The sequence below is a fragment of the Microcaecilia unicolor genome, chromosome 8 (genome assembly GCF_901765095.1).
Source record: "Microcaecilia unicolor chromosome 8, aMicUni1.1, whole genome shotgun sequence".
NCBI lineage: Eukaryota > Metazoa > Chordata > Amphibia > Gymnophiona > Siphonopidae > Microcaecilia > Microcaecilia unicolor.
The window spans coordinates 124,284,390-124,299,411 of NC_044038.1; the positions used below are offsets into that span (position 1 = coordinate 124,284,390).

At 44.6% G+C, this 15,022-nt stretch overlaps 1 long non-coding RNA gene across 1 annotated transcript; it reads right to left on the reverse strand.

The window, feature by feature from the left end:
• Positions 1 to 1,407: 1,407 nt before the first annotated feature.
• Positions 1,408 to 8,162, reverse strand: LOC115475755. The gene is made up of 3 exons (XR_003943092.1): positions 8,083 to 8,162; positions 7,350 to 7,354; positions 1,408 to 1,419 (listed from the first exon to the last, which is right to left on the reverse strand). It is a non-coding gene; the product is annotated as an uncharacterized LOC115475755 (long non-coding RNA).
• Positions 8,163 to 15,022: the final 6,860 nt, after the last annotated feature.

Here is a 15,022-nt window from a genome sequence, read left to right on the forward strand (position 1 = left end):
TTTTGCTGATGTTATAGAGAAAGAAGCAACAGGTCTTGGGTATTTGCTGGATATGAGCATTCCAGCATTTGGTTCCAGTCCAGCCAAGCCAAGTCCATTCCAGCATTTGGTTTCAGTCCAGCCAAGCTAAGTCCGTTCCAGATTCCAGCTCCATCCTTGCTTCTTTGTCCAGTCCTGGTTGGGGGATTTTGTCTGCTGCTGCCACTCTTCGACAGTAGCCCAAGGGCTCATGTTGTTCTAGTGTCCGAGAGCCTGAGACCGTGACAGATTACTTTTGTCGCCTAAAGATCAGTTGCCATATTTATAGCAGCCTTTAGCTTTGACCAATGATTTTCCACTTCTCCTATGCCTTCCCACTCCAACAGCTCCTTTTTCATGTATTCCCCAATTTTATCAAAATCAGTACATCTGAAATCCAGTACTTTGAGTTTTGTGCGTCCACACTCCTCCTTCTTCCTTATATCAAACCATTCGGTGTGATGATCACTATTACATAGGTGGGCACCCACCCGGATATTGGAAATACTTCCTCCATTCGTGAGCACTAGATCCAGCATTGACCCTTCCCTCGTGGGTTCTGTCACCATTTGTCTGAGCAAGGCACTTTGACAGGCATCCACAATCTTCCTACTTCTTTCCGATTCTGCAGACAGGACATGCCGATCCACATCAGACAAGTTGAAATCTCCCAACAGTAGTACCTCCCCTTTCATACCAATCTTTTAAATATCTTCTATCAGATCCTTGTTTGCCAGGTATTTGTGACCTGGATTAGCCACTGTTGGAAACAGGATGCTGGGCTTGATGGACCTTTGGTCTTTCCCAGTATGGCAATACTTATGTACTTCTCCATTTGTGCTGGAGATCTGTAGATAACCCCTGTGTGGATACAGGTTCTATCTTTTCTTTCCAGGTTGATCCATAAAGCTTCTTCCTCTCCCCTGGTCCCCCGCATTTCAGCCACTCAGATATTGTCTCTCACATACAGCGGCACTCCTCCACCCCTTCGGCCCTCTCTATTCTTCCTAAAAAGATTATAGCCCAGTATAGTCACATCCCATTGATGGGAATAATTGAACCATGTCTCCTTAATAGCAACAATATCCAAGTTTTCTTCAAACATCAGGGCTTGCAAGTCTTGAACCTTTTTACCTAGAGTACGAGCGTTTGTGCTCATTGCTTTCCATTTGCATAGTGAGTTTAGGTGGTTTTTTATCTTTAGATTACCTTTCTTCTGCCATCATGTTTATTCTGGGGGGTGACTTTCTGAATTTCCTTGTTTCCTTTTGTCACCCCTGCCTTCTAGTTTAAATGTCTAGAATATACTGTCTGAATTTCTCCCAAAGGATCCTTTTTCCCGTCACAGAAAGATGTAGCCCATCATTACAGTACAGTGTGTACTACTACTACTAATCATTTCTATAGCGTTACTAGATGTACACAGCGCTGTACACATTATATTCAGGTACTTTCTCTGTCCCTAGAGGGCTCACAATCTAAGGGTTTTGTTTTTTTTGTACCTGGGGAAATGGCTGATTTCTCTTCTGAAGCTGGTATCTGTTCCACTGATTTTTATCAGGAATTGGCTGCAGATATAACTTTATGGGGTTTTTAAAAAATTCTTTATGTAAATACATTTTGGGATAAAATGTCTTGAAGGTTCTAGAGAAATGGGGGAAGGACCCTACGGCAATAAACTTCAAATTACTGGTCAGCTAAAATGATTCTTTTCCATATGATTGAGGTTCATAAAAGGACGTGTTGCAGTACGAGGATGTGACTTAAGTATGGAAGCAAACAAAAGAGCAGATCACTAGGTGGTATTCTATATTAGATTAGATTAGAAACCCAAATAGTGGCAGAGATGGTCACTGGAAGTCATTACTGGAGCAAGTAGTAAAAGGAGTTAATGTAACTAGGTTTAGAAAAAGGTTTGAACAGATTCTTGCGGAAACTCACTGCTGATCCCTGCAGTTAAGTAACCTGGAATCTTGCTAATTTTGGGAATTGTAAAGGTACAGGAATTCTAGTGGACTGGCCACTGTGGGAAACAGGATAACAACAACAACAACCATTTCTAAAGCGCTACTAGGGTTACGCAGCGCTGTACAATTCAAACATAGAAGGACAGTCCCTGCTCAAAGAGCTTACAATAGATGAATTATTGTGTGCTAATGGGTAATGCAGCAGTGTGACACCCTCATATTCTATATATAGCACCCAAGATGCTCGTACAAATTGAGTAGCAAGCCCTTAACTACCAATTATTGACTGTATTTCATTCAAATCTGCTAACGCGCTTATTTTATAAGGCATGGCGCCCAACTCTGCTAGCATAGACATGACCATGGGGGTTGTCAGGGGTGTTCCGGAAAGTTGCACGCACAGTTATAGAATACGGCTTCAGCGCGCCTAACTTGGGCGCCAGCATTTATATCAGGTTTCTGGAGGCGTGGGTCTGGTTCCTAAGGTTAGGTGCAGGGATCGGCAATAAGCGCATCTATAAAGGGCGTGCACCCTTTATAGAATAGTGTGCTTGGTACAAAGGGGGATCCATGCATCTCATTTAATCACACCTTTCCTTATTATCCAGTTTCTCCCACCTGTTCCTCCAAACTCATCCATTCTTTACAACTAGCCCTATATCCCCATATCCCCAAAAGGCAAAGCAAGTCCAGCTCCCCCAGTTATCTATCTTCTCTCATTCCTTTCTTCAGCTCAGCTATTTCTGCTTCCTACTGAGTCCTCACTGCAGCCAGAATGTCTCCTGGTTCTTCATCAAGACTTTGGGACTTTTTGCTGCTTTCTTAGACCTGCAAGTGCATTACCCACTTTAGGCAGCTCAAGTCCAGCAGCTCCTGCTTTCATTAGAGCATGTGATGCCTCCTCTGAGGACCAGACTTTGCTTGTGAACATGCTAGTCCAAACAGTGCCTAGCAGTACAGTATGTTTTCCTTCTGAAGCTTGGTTGTCACCACTTTTTGATCTCTCTGCTTCTGTAGCATAGTGGGAGACAGATCAGTGTAAAGAGCAATCTGGTTGCCTTTCTATTCAAAAACTTTCAAAGACCACATCTTGGTTGTAATCAGTTCCTTTACTGCATAGTCATGGATGCAAATCACGATATCCCTCAGTAGATTGAGTTTGATTTGCCAAAAGCCCTGTGGACCTCTGTATAGCTTCGCCTTCATATGATATTTAAGGGATAATGACATTTGATATACTGCCTTTCTGTGGTACAATCAAAGCCCGGCTGAGCCCCCCCATTAGCCACTAAAAAGCTCTGGTGTTCTAGCAGAATTTATTCTAACCCCCCCCCCCCAACTCTCCCATATACCTTTACGTAGGAGGCAGGAGGTTCATTTTATGGTGCTTAGTCCCACCCAGTACATCCCATAATGCACTAGGTAGGGTCTGGGCACTGCCATTTTGGAAAGGGCAAGCCCAGAGGCAGGAGGTAGGAGGTGTTGCTCCTGCTCTTCTGTCTCCAATGTTTTAAGGTACAAGGATGGGAGGGGGAGGGAAGGGGTCAGGTCACTAGATCACCAGGGAGATATTTGCTTGAGGAGGGTTGGGGTCCACTGGACCACAAGGCATTTTTTGCATGGGGGATCCAGGTGGGGGTGTGAGGGGTTGGGGTCCACTGGACCACCAGCGGCTTTTTTTGCTGGGGGTTCGGGATGCTGGCAGGGTCGGGAGGCGTGGGTGCACTGGGGGAAGGACAGGTGGTGGTCCACTGGACCACCAGGGATTTTCTGCAAGCTGTGAAATGCATTTGACAGCTTCAAGTTGCAAACAGTGACTGATGTACAAAGGGGGATCCATGCATCTCATTTGCATGCGATCCCCTTTGTGCATCGGTCACTGTTTGCGACTTGGTAATTTTTCCCACGATATCCTGAAGCAATGGAGAGTTAAGTGACTTGCTCAGAGTCAGAAGGAGGTGCAGTAGGAATCAAACCCAGTTCCCCAGGTTGTCAGCCCACTGCTGTAACCATTAGGCTACTCCTGCACTCTACCCCATATCTAGCAGTGAATGGTTTTCAGATAGTAGTACTGCCTTGTAAACCCTTATGGCTGTTTTTTTTTTTTTTTTACATTGGCCTATGCAGTGTTTCCAGGGTGATCACTCCTTGGGAACAGCTCCCTCCCCCCCCCCCCCCCCCCCCCCCCCCCCCCCCACCAGCAGCCTGTGCTATAATATTCTAAAAGGGTAATGGCCTGCTTTATTATGGCTACTCTTTGTATTGTGTATAAGTATTGTTCTAGAACTATTTCCAGTACTAGCTCATTTGGGGATTTGTTCTATAGCTCCAGCCTTTTATTTGCTAAGTGTCTTGTTCTCTGGCCCAAAGCTCTAGGTCTTTCTTGGGGCCTTAATTTCTTCATCTGAAAGGTCTAGCAAGAAGTCTTAAGCAGTCCCTTATAGGTCTTTAAAGGCCTCATAATCAGCTGCCTCCTCTGCATTTAAGGTAAGATAGGCAGACATGCTTCCCTCCAGGCAAGGAGCTCTCCATTTTGGTCAGGCTCAGAATCCCCAGCCCTGTGGTACTCCTACCATCAATCCAGTACATCTGGCTGATGATGGGGTGACCGCATTGATCCAGCAAGCATCCTATACTTCATATATGCTCTGATAAGGGTTGATGTAATCAACTTGCTTCCATGGCATGTTGTAGTAATTGTTGGTCTAGTTTAAGCAAGTTCTCCAGAAGCAACAGATGGAGACCCACCATCTGTTGGGGCTTCATCCTCCATTGAGACCACTTGAAACACAAAGCAGAAAGAAAAATCCAGTTGTGGCCCTTCTGCTTAACTTCTTATCAGGTGTCTTTCCCCCAGGTAGCCTTACCAGAAGGCACCACTTTTTACAGGGCATGTGAAGATCTGCACTGGGATCTCAAGTGGGTAGGAACTTGGTTGTGTGGTTCACCTTCCACAAATGTCCCAGTTGCATGGTTCCTCTATAGCAGTCCCAGGGCACCAGCCCTTTTATTACAAACAAGCAGTGAGCTAAATTTCTACTCTCTCTCCAGCAACAGCCAGTTGAAAATAAAACAAAATATAAACAACTCCCCCCAAACCCACCCCTCCCCCCAAAAAACGAACAAACTAAGAAAAAAAAAACCCTAAGAAAATAGAAAGTTCACAACTCCAGGTACTCACAGAAGGTTTCAGATTTTAGATCAAATGCCCATCCTGTTTTCTCCCCCAAGGAGTCTAGTCTTGAAATAACAGAGTTCCTTCTTGTTTAAAAAGGCAGCAGAAAAAAAACCCTCAGGGCCTGGCATTTGATATTCAGCTGCACTTAACTGGTTAGTGCTGCTGAATATTGCTGCTAACCAGCCATCTGCTAACTGGTTAGATTAGGAGTGGGTTGGGGTGGAACATGGGTGGTGTGCTTACTTAGCCAGTTAGTGGTGGTTTTCAATTGCCTAACCAGCTAAGTAACCACATAAAGTTAAGGCAGCAAAAAGGCTGTCCTAACTTATGTGCTAAAATTAGCCAGTCTGAATATCGGCCAGTGCCCAGTTAACTTCCGGGTGACCACTGATACCCAAATATTCAATATCAGGAGCTGTGCATGCCCTAGCATTGAATATCCAGGGTTGGGTCAGCCCATAGCTGTGAGCAGCTCTGACACCACATATCACTACGAGCTGAATAGTGGGCAGTCAGTCTCTTACACCCTGGTACTTCCAGACCTCAACAGAATTTCTTGTTCCCATGCAGTTCCAACAAGCTAGCTCCTGAGCTTAAGATTGGAACCTCTTGCCCTTTCTGCTGTTGCTAGTAGTTCTAGCTTAAAAAGCATGAAAAAGAGAAAAAAAAACCACTAGACAGCTGCTGCTCAGCTGCCCCTGGAAGCTGGCTCCTGATTACTTCTGTCCATTCCCGGTGTACATCAAGAGTCCAATAAAAGGGCAGTGGCACAGGAAGAAACCATCTCCCTCAGGCATATTAAGAATTTTGCCATCCTCCCACTGTTTTTTTTAAACAATGGCCATAACTTTCACAAAAGAAAATAAATTATATATACACCTCATAGCCTGTGGTCTCATAGTCCAAAGAAGGGTCATGGGCAGAGATGCCAAGTTACCCAGTTCTATGCTGGAGATTTTGGAACAGTCCTAGATTTCTGACCACCCCATCATAGTGTATTATGGGACTTGCATCACTGATTTCAATGAGCAAGATTAGGTAATACAAATCCCACACTATTTTGGGATGTAAATTCAAAACCAGGACTGGTCAAGAAAGCCTCCAGCCTGGAAATGGTTCTGAGGGTATCACTTATTGCATGATAATCAGAGAGGAACATCAGCCACACCCCTTTCTTCAGTTTCCAGGATAATAGCTGATTCTCAGTGGGAAACTGGGGCTAGGACAGGGTTTCTCCATGGTTCCTCTGCAAATTCCTGTCCTGGTTTCTGAGCTTTGAGTTTCAAGAAACTATGCCCTATTTCTCTCTTCCTCCTGACAGAAACTTCTCTGAAGCCCCCTTCTTACCTGTGTCTGTCCCTTCTCCTCAGTGTAGTTTATGCTCCTTCCTGGGAAGGCTACAGGAAAGGCAGGTGAGTTAGGGGCTCTACGTATTTTATTCCCTTTAATCTTAGACTTTGGGGAATTATGCGTGTCACATGGCATAGAAAGAAACATCTAATATAATAATTCGCACCTCCAAAGTTCTGAAGATGACTCCGTGGCAGCGTGGTAGTGAAGCCGTGTAGTGTTCGTAGGGTTCATAATTGCCGCGCCCTCGAGAGAACTCTGTATAGTTGCCAGCCCCCGCGCCTCCCTCCCTCTCTCTCTCTGCCCTCCAAGCACGACCTGTCCTCCGGCAGCCCCTCGCCTTCCTAAGTGCTGGCTGTATTTTAAAAATTCTTACATTGGGGTGCGGCGTCCACAGTGAAAGCGAGCGGCGTTTCACACTGCCTTCGCATTTGTCTCAGCTCTGCCTCTGGTCCCGCCCTTCCGGAAACAGGAAATGAGGGCGGGACCAGAGAGAGAGGTAGGGAGGGGGCCTGGAACTCAGAGGGGAAAGAGATGGAGGGAGGGGGCCCTGGATATGGGTGGATGGAGGAGAGGCCAGGGGAGAATTCAGAGTTGATGCACATGTAAGGGGGGGAGGGCAAAAGACAGAGGAGTATTGCTGCACCATGATAGATGGAGGGGGCAGGGGAGAGATGCTGCACATGGATGGATGAAGGGGGCAGGGCACAGAGGACGTTTGCTGCATATGGATGAATGCAGGGGACAGAGCATAATTGGTGCACACAGGACACACACTACATACACTCTCTCACTCACGCAGACAGACACACACATTCTGTCTCTCTCTCAATCACACACTCTTTCTCTCTCACACATACTCACTCTCTGACACATACTCATTCACTCTCTCACACATACTCACTCACTCACTCTTTCTCACACATACTCACTCTCTGACACATACTCATTCACTCTCTCACACATACTCACTCACTCACTCTTTCTCACACATACTCTTTCCTAACAGTTCCCTTAAAAACATACTTGCCATTAGAGGACAACCTTGCTAGTGCCCGTTTCATTTCTTTCAGAAACGGGCTTTTTTTTACTAGTATATAATAAAGCAAAACAATAGACGACATACAATTTCGGAACATAGAATCATAGGAGCCATCTTGAGCACACCCAATATTGAGCAAATTCTAGGGAGGGGTAATTTCTATTGGGTTTAGCACCCCTGATCTTTTTGATGAGTTGGCTTCTATGTATGGAATATAGAAACCAGACAAGACAAATAAAATGCCTCTAAAAATCAGAGAATCCTCTCACCATCTGCAGCATAAATACTGCAGAACTGGACATTATCCATATCTATTTCATCTTAGCCCATCCCAAAAGCACCCTTAAACAAAAATGCTTCTAAAATCCAACATAGTTTCACAGCACAGAGCAACAGTGCAATTTGTTGCAAAACAACAGGCCAGCTACAGCAAATACTGTCACTTTAGCCCATACTTTCGGCTCATGACACATCAGTATTGCATGGGCTTAATTTTTAATGTTTACTTCATGAATTAATGTTTATACGTTTATTTATTTATTATTTTTTACAGAGATTTGATATACCGCAAAGGGCCAAAATGACATCCATGCGGTTTACAATACAAGTATATTACAATTAATTAACTGCCATAACAAAGAGAGAAAGAGAAAGAAAAAAAGTAAACATAGAAAACTACTAATTTGAACCATAAACTGTTGTAAAGTGATAGGGTTTTAAAAGCTGCTTTAAACTTTGAATAGAGGGATTCAGCGCGGAGGGAAGCAGGAAGTATATTCCAAAGCTGGGGGCCGGCATAACTGATAACTGTGGAGCGATGTTGAGACGGAAAACAGAGGGATGGGGCAACCAGAGTGAGCTACAGAGGAATGAAGGTATCTAGAAGGTGCATAGGGTATGAAAAGCCGAGCTATATAGTCTAGTGCTGAGGGAAGATGTGATTTGAAAATCAAAACCATAATTTATATTGGATTTGAGCAGAAAAAGGTAACCAATGCTCTGAACGGAGCAAAGGTGTGATGTGATCAAGAGGTTTTGATCGGTAAAGTAGACAGACTGCGGTTGAATGAATGAGTTGGATTCTTTTAAGAGAAAAAAGAGGAAGACTAGCATAAAGGGAATTACAGAAGTCAAGATGGGTGATAACCAGACTAAGCAGCAGTGCACAGATAGCCAGTAGTGAAAAAAGTGAACGGAGAGAATGAATTCTATGAAGGGCAAAGAAAGAAGCTTTCATAACTTTGTTGATCTGATCCTTAAAGTTAAGAATGAGATAAAGCCAACATGGATTTAGTGAAGGGAAATCTTGCCTCACCAATTTATTACATTTCTTTGAAGGGTTGAACAAACATGTAGATAAAGGTGAGCCGATCAATATTGTGTATCTGGATTTTCAAAAGGCATTTGACAAAGTACCTCATGAAAGACTCCAGAGGAAATTGGAGTCATGGGATAGGAGGTAGTGTCCTATTGTGGATTAAAAACTGGTTAAAAGAAAACAGAGAGTAGGGTTAAATGGTCAGTATTCTCAATGGAGAAGGGTAGATAGTGGGATTACCCAGGGTCTGTGCTGGGATTGCTGCTTTTTACCATATTTATAAATGATCTAGAGATGGGAGTAACTAGTGAGGTAATTAAATTTGCTGGCGACACAAAGTTATTCAAAGTTGTTAAATCGCAAGAGGATTGTGAAAAATTACAAGAGTACCTTACGAGACTGGGAGACTGAGCATCTAAATGACAGACGGCGTTTAATTGTGAGCACGTGCAAAATGATGCATGTGGGAAAGAGGAAAGTGAAAATACTTACCTGCAGCAGATATTGTCCAAGGTCAGCAGGCTTCACATTCTCACAAGTAGGTAGATGATCCCGCGTCAGTAAAATACCAAAGGGAAAAAACAAGAGCTTTCTGGAGCACTGCAACGCACATGCTCGAGTGCCTTTCCACTCGCAGCGTGACCGCACCTCTCAGTTTAATCCAAAAGTAAAAAAACAAAGGCAAAAACTGAAGACAGAACAAAAGGAGGTGGGCAGGATTGTGAGATTAAGAAGCCTGCTGTCCTCGGAGAATACCTACTACAGGTAAGTATCTTCGCTTTCTCTGAGGACAAGCAGGGTTACATTCTCACAAGTGGGGATTCCCTAGCATCCAGGCTCATTCAAAACAGCAAACATTGGTCAATTGGGCCTCACAACAGCGAGGAGTTAACACAGATTACTACTACTACTACTTAACATTTCTAGAGCGCTACTAGGGTTACGCAGTGCTGTACAGTTTAACAAAAAAGGACAGTCCCTGCTCAAAGGAGCTTACAATCTAAAGGACGAAATGTCAAGTTGGGGCAGTCTAGATTTCTTGAATAGAGGTATAGTGGTTAGGTGCCGAAGGCGACATTGAAGAGGTGGGCTTTGAGTAAGGATTTGAAGATGGGCAGGGAGGGGGCCTGGCGTATGGGCTCAGGGAGTTTATTCCAAGCTTGGGGTGAGGCGAGGCAGAAAGGGCGGAGCCTGGAGTTGGCAGTGGTGGAGAAGAGTACTGAAAGGAGGGATTTGTCTTGTGAGCGGAGGTTACGGGTAGGAACGTAAGGGGAGATGAGAGTAGAGAGGTAAGGAGGGGCTGCAGATCGAGTGCATTTGTAGGTTAGTAGGAGAAGCTTGAACTGTATGCGGTACCTGATCGTAAGCCAGTGAAGTGATTTGAGGAGAGGAGTGATATGAGTATATCAGTCAAGGCAGAAGATAAGACGTGTAGCAGAGTTCTGAATGGACTGAAGGGGGGATAGATGGCAAAGTGGGAGGTCAGTGAGGAGTAGGTTGCAGTAGTGAAGGTGAGAGGTAATGAGAGAGTGGATGAGAGTTCGGGTGGTGTGCTCAGAGAGGAAAGGGCGAATTTTGCTAATGTTATAGAGGAAGAAGCGACAGGTCTTGGCTATCTGCTGGATATGCGCAGAGAAGGAGAGGGAGGAGTCGAAGATGACTCCGAGGTTGCGAGCAGATGAGATGGGGACGATGAGGGTGTTATCAACTGAGATAGAGAGTGGAGGGAGAGGAGAAGTGGGTTTGGGTGGGAAGACAATAAGCTCGGTCTTGGCCATGTTCAGTTTCAGGTGGCGGTTGGATATCCAGGCAGCAATGTCGGATAAGCAGGCCGATACTTTGGCCTGGGTTTCTGCAGTGATGTCTGGTGTGGAGAGATAAAGCTGGGTGTCGTTAGCATAAAGATGATATTGGAAACCATGAGATGAGATCAGGGAGCCCAGAGAAGAGGTGTAGATTGAAAAAAGAAGGGGTCCAAGGACAGATCCCTGAGGAACTCCAACAGAGAGCGGGATGGGGGTGGAGGAAGAGCCATAAGAATGTACTCTGAAGGTGCGGTGGGAGAGATAAGAGGAAAACTAGGAGAGGACAGAGCCCTGGAACCCAAATGAGGACAGTGTGGCAAGAAGTAAATTGTGATTGACAGTGTCAAAGAAACAATATACAACTAGATGAGGGTGCAGACTGGAAGAGAACAAAACGGATCTAGGAGGGTGGCGTTGGATTCTAAACCCCAAACAGATTCTGCAACACTGACTGCCCAAACCAACTGCCTCGTCGGGTATCCTGTTCGAGGCAGTAGTGACCTGTGAATGTGTGGACTGATGACCATGTCACAGCCTTGCAAATCTCTTCAATAGAGGGTGACTTCAAGTGGGCTACTGACGCAACCATGGCTCTAACATTATGAACCATGACATGACCTTCCAAAGTCAGCCCAGCACGGGCATAACTGAAGGAAATACAATCTGCTAGCCAATTGGAAATGGTGCATTTACCAATGGCGACTCATAAGAACATAAGAGTAGCCATACTGGGTCAGACCAATGGTCCATCTAGCCCAGTATCCTGTTTTCCAAACAGTGGCCAAGCCAGGTAACAAGTACCTGCCAGAAACCCAAATCGTGGCAACACTCCATACTACAAATCCCAGGGCAAGCAGTTGCTTCCCATGTCTGTCTCAATAGCAGACTATGGAGTTTTCCTCCAGGAATCTGTCTAAACATTTTTTAAACCCAGATACGCTAACCACTGTTACCACATCCTCCAATAAAGAGTTCCAGAGCTTAACTATTCATTGAGTAAAAAAATATTTCCTCCTATTTGTTTTTAAAGTATTTCCATGTAACTTCCTTGAGTGTTCCCTAGTCTTGGTACTTTTGGAATGAGTAAAAAATTGATTTACTTCTACTCATGCTACACCACTTAGGATTTTGTAGACCTCAATCATATCTCCCCTCAGCCATCTCTTTTCCAAGCTGAATAGCCCTAACCTCTTTAGCCTTTCCTCATATGAGAGGAGTTCCATCCCCTTTATCATTTTAGTTGCTCTTCTTTAAACTTTTTCTAATTCTGCTATATCTTTTTTGAGATACGGTGACCAGAGCTGAACGCAATACTCAAAGTGCATACGCACCATGGAGCAATACAAAGGCATTATAGTATTTTTGGTCTTATTCACCATCCTTTTCCTAATAATTCCTAGCATCCTGTTTGCTTTTTTGGCCGCCGCCACACACTGAGCAGAAGATTTCAGCATATTATCTACAACGGCACCCAGATCTTTTTCTTGAGTGCTGACCCCAAGGTGGATGAGCTTTAGACTGGCTCCAGCAGAGCATTGCCACGACGAAAGTGTCCATTCCAGACAACTTCCCGGTTGGGGGGAGGTTGAAGTTTTTTCACCAAAGGTGGCCTCTCATAACCTCTGACCGGTGAGTTCTTCAAATAGTCCGGCTCGGATACACCCTCAATTTGCTTTCTGAACCTCCAAATTGCCCACCGACAGCTCATTCTTTCAGTTCTCAGCACAGGCAGGTATTTGCAAAGGAACTCTCCGCCCTTCTAAAGGCCCTTGCGATCGAACCCTATTCCAGGTACTTACTTGTGCAGAAAAAGACACGGGGGGATGTGTCCTGTCCTAGTCCTAAGGGCCCTGAACAAATTCCTATTCTGAGAAAAGTTCAGGATGGTTTCCCTGGACACCCTTCTTTCCATGATTCAGAAAAATGATTGGCTATGCTTGCTGGGCTTGAAGGATGCATATAAACACATCCCAATACTTCCAGCTCACCGGAAGTATCTTCGGTTTTGGCTGGGAACACATCACTTTCAGTACTGCGAGTTGCCTTTTAGCCTTGCATCAGCTCCCAGCCACTTTACCAAGTGTCTAGTGGTAGTTGCAGTGTCACTATGAAGACTGGGAGTTCATGTGTTCCCTTATCTAGACGATTGGCTGGTGAAGAGCACCTCTGAGGATAGTGCTGGAACTACTAGGGTTCGTTATCAACTACCCCAAGTCCCATCTCCATCCTGTTCAGCAATTGGAATTCATAGGAACCCTGCTCGATATGAAGTATGTCCGAGCCTATCTCCCGGAGGAGATAAGAGCGGACAATCTTCTGTCCCTAGCGTCTAAGGTTCAGACATCGCAGCAGCTCACAGCTCGGCAGATGTTGAGATTATGTTACACCCATGGTGCCTCTACACATGAGATCTACTCAATGGACCCTGGCTTCTCAGTGTTATTAAGTCACGGGAAGTCTGGAGGATGTCATCCAAGTGTCCCCGGAGCTTGTACGCTCTCTTCAGTGGTGGACAATTTGGTCCAATCTGACCTTGGGACTACCATTCCAAATTCCTCAGCCACAAAAGGTGCTGACGATGGATGCATCTCTCCTGGGGTGGGGAGCTCACATAGATGGACTTCACACTCAAGGAATTTGGTTCCTCCAGGAAACGAATCTTCAGATCAATCTCCTGGAGTTCCGAGCGATCTGGAACACTTTAAAAGGTCTCAGAGATTGGCTGTCCCATTGAATTATTCTAATTCAAACAGACAATCAGATTACCATGTATTACACCGCCAAGCAGGGGGCACTGGATCTCATCCTCTCTGTCAGGAAGCCATCCAGATGTGGCTTTGGGCACGCCATCACGGCATGTTTCTCTAAGCCACTTATCTAGTGGGTGTAAACAACAGCTTGGCTGACAGACTGAACAATATAATGCAACCTTACAAGTGGTCTCTAAATATGGGCATAGCCCACAAGATCTTTTGAGCATGGGGCACCCCATCGGTGGCTTTTTACCACTCAACTCAACCACAAGGTCCCTCAGTTCTGTTCCAGGCTTCAGACACACCACAGACTAGCATCAAATACCTTCCTTCTTCATTGGGGGACAGGCCTTCCGTATACATATCCTCTGATACCTCTAGTGGGAAAGACTTTGTTGAAACTCAAACAATACCACGGAACCATGATTCTGATCGTGCCCTACTGGCCACGACAGACTTGGTTCCCTCTTCTTCTGGAATTGTCCTCTGAAGAGTGTTATACTTGGTAGGAAAAACAGACAAATTAATATTATCACAAGGCAAAAATTAAATAATAGGAATTATACATTCACGTCTTCTTTAGACCACAATATGGGGGGGAGGATTTACAAATTGTTCAGGAGATAACATTAAAGCATATTTTAAATGAAGAATATTGCTTTGCACATCTTAATTCGGACCTATTTCAATTCTATAACTCAATCATAGATATCAAACTGATACTAATTTTTTTAAATTTAACAAAATCTCTTAACTGTTCCGGCGAAAAGAAGATATATTTGAGCCCTAAATATTTTATTACACACTTACAGGGATAATTAAGATAAAAAGAGGCTCCTATTGCTAGGGCCTCTTTTCTAATGGCCAGAAAAGCTCTTCTTCTTTCCTGTGTTTGTTTAGTAACGTCTAAATACATCCAAACTTTTTGTCCATAAAACAATGAATGTGAGTTCCTAAAGAATAAATGCTTTACACCTTCTAAGTCCTGCTCAAATATAAAAGAAACGAAATTGGAATGTTTTCTGACCCTCATCACACAGAATGAGTGGTCGCTTCTACATCCCAACCTCCAGTCTCTGGCTCTCACAGCCTGGATGTTGAGAACCTAGAATTTGCTTCCTTGGGTCTTTTGGAGGGTGTCTCCCGAGTCCTGCTGGCTTCTAGGAAAGATTCCACTAAGTGGTGTTATTCTTTTAAATGGAGGAGGTTTGCCATCTGGTGTGACAGCAAGGCCATAGATCCCCTTTCTTGTCTTACACAGACCCTGCTTGAATATCTTCTACACTTATCAGAGTCTGGCCTTAAGACCAACTCTGTAAGGGTTCACCTTAGTGTTATTAGTGCCTATCAGCGTGTAGAAGGTAAGCCTATCTACGGACAGGCTTTAGTTGTTCACTTTATGAGAGGTTTGCTTTTGTCAAAGCCTCTTGACAAACCTCTGCAGAGCCATAGGATCTCAACATCGTTCTCATCCAGCTGATAAAAACTCCTTTTGAGCCACTGAATTCTTGCCATTTGAAGTACTTGACCTGGAAGGTCGTTTTCTTGGTGGCTGTTACTTCAGCTCGTAGGGTCAGTGAGCTTCAGGCCT